The sequence below is a fragment of the Nannospalax galili genome, unplaced genomic scaffold (genome assembly GCF_000622305.1).
Source record: "Nannospalax galili isolate Female #2095 unplaced genomic scaffold, S.galili_v1.0 scaffold1138, whole genome shotgun sequence".
NCBI lineage: Eukaryota > Metazoa > Chordata > Mammalia > Rodentia > Spalacidae > Nannospalax > Nannospalax galili.
The window spans coordinates 1145446-1151344 of record NW_008342297.1 but is presented as its reverse complement, the minus strand read 5'-3'; positions in this window follow the sequence as shown (position 1 = coordinate 1151344).

Below are 5899 nucleotides of genomic sequence, written 5' to 3'. Positions count from 1 at the left end.
CGGGCATAGGATGGGTTTGGAGGTTGCTGTAGGGGGAATCTGAACAGCTGGGGGGACAAACCGAATAGCCCCTGGGCCTGTCCTCTGAGTAGGGGCCTGGGGCCGGCCCCACTGGAATTTTCCCGACTGTTTAGGGGGTAAAGGTTGCCCTTGTATATTTATTTTAGACTTGCATTCAGAGGCCCAGTGTTTGCCTCTGAAGCAGTGCAGGCACAAAGAGGAGGGAGAAGGGCGCTCAGAAGCAGGCGCATGAGGAGCAGTACATTCTCTGAAAAAATGGCCAGGTTTGTTACAATTAAAACAAGTTTTTGGAGGCTGGCCAATACCTACGCCTCTGAGGGCAGCTCCTATAGCAATCCCCATAGCATGAGAGGCAGAATTAATACCAGCGCAGAGCTTAATGTAGTCCAAAAGGAAGCCGCACTTGTGAGGGTGCAAAGCCTCTTGACAGGCAGGGTTGGCTTTTTCAAAGGCCAGATGTTTAATAAAAGGACTATCGGCCTCACCATCTCCAAAAAGCCTTTCAGCTGTTTCATTTAATCAGACAATAAAGTCACTGTATGGTTCATCTGGTCCTATATTTGTGCATGGGGTAGAGATCACTTATGTTATGATGAGAATATGAATAATTTGTTTTATTAAATACCAATATTACATGTCTCCTAGCCTAAATCATATACTCAGTAATCAATTCTCTCTGAACTAAGCAAAGTAAAACACACAGCAAAGAGCACACCCTACTACACACAAGTAATTCATGTCTACTCACTAAACAGAACTGATAACCTCCAGTTTACATTCATGAATTATTTTTGTCAGTAGTAGCAGATAATGGTATTCTCCTCAAGAACAAAAAATGATTACTAAAAATTTCAGCATTTAAAGGAGAGAATACATACTACACAGTGGTTCTGAATCATGAGCTTAATAAGACCAATTTGGCCAGTTTAATACTTTGGGCAGTGACTAGTTTTTGGGGGCCCTCTGAGGTAGGGGCCTCCTGTGAGTCCCCATTGTCCTCGAGATCAATTATAATGGAGGGACAATTAGATGGAGGGCGGGAGTGTTCTTTAAGAACTTTTTCTCCTTCTTTTAAAAGACTCTTTAAGTCAGGGGAGTGATTATAAACCTTGAGAATATCATTAATCAAATTCCAGTATGAAAAGGCAGAGACTGGGACCTTTTCAGGCCCAAAGGTATTATAGTAATCTTGGAGGCAGTTACCAACACGCATCCAGTGCTTCTCATCTATAGTTCCTTCTTGGGGGAACCAAGGGCAAAGTTCCCCAATATATTCAAGAAATATTTTTAAATCTTTCTTTTTAACCCTACTTCCCCATGTCTTGAGAGAATCTTTAAGACCTTTTAGGATCCTTATGCGAGCCAGTGCTTAACCTTTCTCAGGCCGCGGTGGCTCAGTGTTGTCGGGTAGGCCCACCCATACAATCAGCGATGTTCCAGGGGATCCTGGGGGCTTCGAGCCCCACGTTGGGTGCCAGTTGCCCCGACCTGCAGGGCTGGAGATGGAGACTCAAACTCCCAGGGACCTGGAATGATGGGACAAGAGACATGAAGAATGACAGCAAGACAAAGAACTCTAATCAAGCTGCAAAAGTTTATTTTTCCACGGGGATTCTTATATGGGCTGAAGAGGGAAATTAGCTGGGGAAGGGGAAGGGAAGGTGTTGTCTCAATGGGTTAATGAATGTCCTTTAGGATGAGGGGAACTGGAGCCATGAGTCTGGTTGCAGGATAAGGAAATTGGTGGTTGCTCAAGCTTATCTTTGAGTCATCGGAAAGGTTGCTTATCTTAGGGGGCAGGGAGGACTGATCAGCAAGTTCTCCAGAGGCTGCTTGCCCTGGGGGGCAGGGAGGGCTGTCAGGCAGCGTGGTCTCCCACAGACCACTACCAACTTAGGGAGGAAAGAGTTTATTTGTCTTACATCTCCCAGGTCACACAGTTTATCAGAGAGCCCAAGGTAGGAACTCCCGGCAGGAACCTGTAGGCAGGAGCTGGAACACAAGCCATGGAGGATCACTGCTTACAGATTTGCTCCCCTGGCCCCTACTCAGCCTGCTTTTTTATGCAACACAGGCCCACGTGCCCAGGGGTGGCACCACCCACAGTGGGCTGGGCCCTCCCACATCACACAACAATCAAGAAGATGCCCCACAGACATGGCCATAGGCCAGTTCAATGGAGGAAATTCCCCAATTGAGGCTCCCTCAACCCAAGTGTGTCAAGTTGACACTAAAGCTTTGCAGCACAACTGACCCCTTATCAACTTGACACACAAACACATCACTATTAAGCCATAACCTTTCTAATTCTCATCCCCAAGATATGATGTTAACATCACAACATAAGACAGTACAACCTTAAAAGCTCCACAGTCCTTAAAAAATCCAAACACTTAAAAGTCTATAGTCTCTTTTAAAAGTCTCTTAACTGTGGGTGGGCTTCTGTACAATCCAAAACAAGTACTGTCTTATTTCAAAGGGAAGAATCGGCACACCTCAGCAAAACCAAAGTCCAGCAAAGTAGCTCAAGGCTGGACGTCTGGGATTCATTCGCGATCTTCTGGTTCCAAAGGGTACTAGCAGCTCCACTGCTCTGACTCTGCCGTCCAAAGCACACACAGCTCGTCTTGCAGGCGCAGGCCAGCTCCATTCCACACCTACTTCAGTCCTTGATGGTCATTCCATGGTCCTGGCATCTCCAAAAAGCTGGGGTCTCCACTGAAACTGAGGCTACACCTTCACCAATGGCCTCTTCCTGCCTCTCAGGGTGGCAAGCCTCAGCTTCTCTCTATGACCCCTTCACACCTTCAACATCAGAACCATGTAGGAGACTCTTATATATTACCAAGTCCTTATTCCAGCTTGAGATAGAGGCATGGGTCCCCTCTGTGTGCTGACCCTGAGGAAATACCTCCCACAAGACTTCTGCATAATGATGCTGGTCTCTTGTTACTTCCAGCTGATTTTTCAGCCCCAGCTAACCAGCATCAATTGTCCCAATAAAGCAAAGGTTTTACTTAAGGTTCTGGTCTCTTCTTAATCACAGCTGATTCTTCAGCCCCAGCCAAAATATCACATGAGGGGCTGGAGAGGTGGCTCAGCAGTTAAGAACACTGAATGTTCTTGCAGAAGATCCGGGTTTGAATCCTAGCACCCACATGGCAGCTAACAACTGTCTGTAACTCCAGTTCCAGGGGATCCGACAGCCTCTTCTGTCCTTTACGGGCATTGCACGATACGGGTGCACTTACTACATGCAGGCATGACACTCATACACATTAAAAAAAAAATCACATGAACAACCCTGATAGTCTCCACCTCCCTTTGAAGCTTCACAAGTGAGACCTCCATTGTCTACAACTCTTTCAGCAGAACTGTTCCAAGCTCCACAGCAACAAACTCTGAGCACTCAATGGCTTTTCCAGCCCAAAGTTCCAAACACTTCCACAATCCTCCCCAAAACAACTGTGGGGTTGTCCTCCTTTTGGGAGCTCTGGGGGGAATTGTGTCCCTGTCCTAGTTTGTTTCTCTATTGCTGTGACAAAATACTCTGACCACTACCAACTCAGGGAGGAAAGGGTTTGTCTTACATCTCCCAGGTCACAGTTCATCAGGGAGCCCAAGGTAGGAACTCAGGATAGGAACCTGCAGGCAGGAGCTGGAGCATAGGCCATGGAGGATCACTGCTTACTGGCTTGCTCTCCTGGCCCCTGTTCAGCCTGCTTTCTTATGCAACAAAGGCCCACCTGCCCAGGGGTGGCACCACCCACAGTGGGCTGGGCCCTCCCACATCACTAAACAATCAAGAAGATGCCTCATAAATATGGCCACAGGTCAGTCCAATGGGGGAAATTCCCCAATTGAGGCTCCCTCAACTCAGGTGTGTCAAGTTGACACTAAAGCTATCCAGCACACTAATACTTGTATTATTTTTCTCATCACTTTAACCAAGTATCTGACAGAAGTAACTTAAGGGAAGATGGATTTATTTTGGCTCATGGTTTTAGAGAATCCAGCCCATCATGGTGGAGAAAATGTGGCGGAGCTCACGGAAGCCCATGCAGCTGGAGCTCCTCACATCCAGGCAGAGCCGGAAGCAGAGAACAGGGAATGCGGGTGCCCAGCTAGCTTTCTCCCTTTCCTTTTTTAACTCAGTTCAGGACCCCAGCCCATGGGATGGTGCTGCCCACATTCAGAGTGGGTCTTCCCTCCTCAGTTAAATGTCTCTGAAAACCCACTGACAGATATGCCCAGAAGTACGTCTTCTAAGTGACTCCAAAGCCAGTCAAATCAACAATGAACAACTTTAAGTGGTTAAGAAGGCAAACTCTTGTGTATATTTTACCACAGCTTTCTTTCCATCACTTTGCTCCACTGTATATATTTTGGCATATTTCCTTCTAAGAGTGTTTGATCTGGCTATGCTCACCATCTATAAACAAGTCTGTCCTGCCTTTTCCACAGAAAATGTTCTATCCAAGCTCAAGGTTGCAACCCATTCCATTCATGGGCACTGCTGTGATGCGCCTTGGCAAGCTCTGGATGAGACTCCCGGATCTCACACAAGCTACAGGTTTCAGTGGCGTCAGCTCCCAGATGCTGTTCCCAAGAGGCTCTGTGCCCTCCAGCCCTTTGTGCTCAGACCTGACAAAATCTAGGGAAGAGGAGCAGTCCTCCCTGCCTGATGCACAGATTCTAGCTAATCAAAGAGGAGTGGCACAGAGGCCTGGGCAGACTTCGAGGCTTGGGTGGAAGTGGGGGTTATTCTGAAGTCAATGGGTGAAATGGAGAACCTCGTGGAGGCTACATAGGGACCATGAAACTATGAGAAAAATAGTTAGGTATAAGGAGAAAATTTTCTCAGTTGGTAGTCCTCAGCGTGTGATAATGGGATTCACACAGCCTGAGCCCCTAAGCAGCCTTAGAGAACGGTGGAGAGTAAGGAAGGTCAATGACTGGAGGGAGACTGGGATTCTGTGGAGACAGGAGCCTGTGAAAAGGTGCTGTTTAGCTGGGGGTGGTGGTGAACACCTTTAATCCCTGCGCTCAGGAGACAGAGGCAGAAGGAACTCTGTGAGTTCATGGCCAGTTTGTCTACATAGCAAGTTCCAGGCCAACCAGGACTACACAGTGAGATCCTGTCTCAAAAAACAAAACAAAGGGAGCTGGGGAGATGGTTCAGTCATTAAGAGCACAGGCTGCTCTTGCAGAGGACCCAGGTTCATTTTCCAGCACCCATATCTTGGTTAACAACCACTTGTAACTCCAGGTCCAGAGGATCCAATGCCTCAGTGGGCATTGCATGCATGTGGTGTGCCCTACATACATGCAGGCAAAGCACTCATAACATAAAAATAAAAATAAATAAATAAAAAGATGCTGTTTATAGGTAAGTGCTCAAGGGCCACCTCTATCACAGTGCTGAGTAGCCTTGGGGTAGATCCTAAAACTGTTCCCAAAGACCAACTCTGGACTCCCAGAGGCCTCTCTTCAGTGATAGAGGTGATAATGCTCCTAAGGAATGTTACCTGTGTGTATGTGTGAAGGGCTGTTCCATGCTGAGAAGCTTGGGACTGATGGGAAGATGATGAGGTAGAGGGCTCCATGGGTTTCCACAGCCTGTCAGTGGACAGGTTTCATATGTTTAGGACACTGGTTACCTAGAAAATGGAAAGAGCAGATGAACTCAGTCCTTGAGAAACAAGGCTAAATGTGGAGAGAGAGCAGAGCATCTGCCTCGGGTGCTCACTCCTAACCATCAGGGGCCTGGTGACAGCCAAAAACATCAGCCCCGCAGCCCTCCTGGGATGGTCAGGATGGGGCAGCAGTCTCTGGAGGCCCCAGTACCACTCTAGGAGCCAAGTCTTCTGAAAGTATA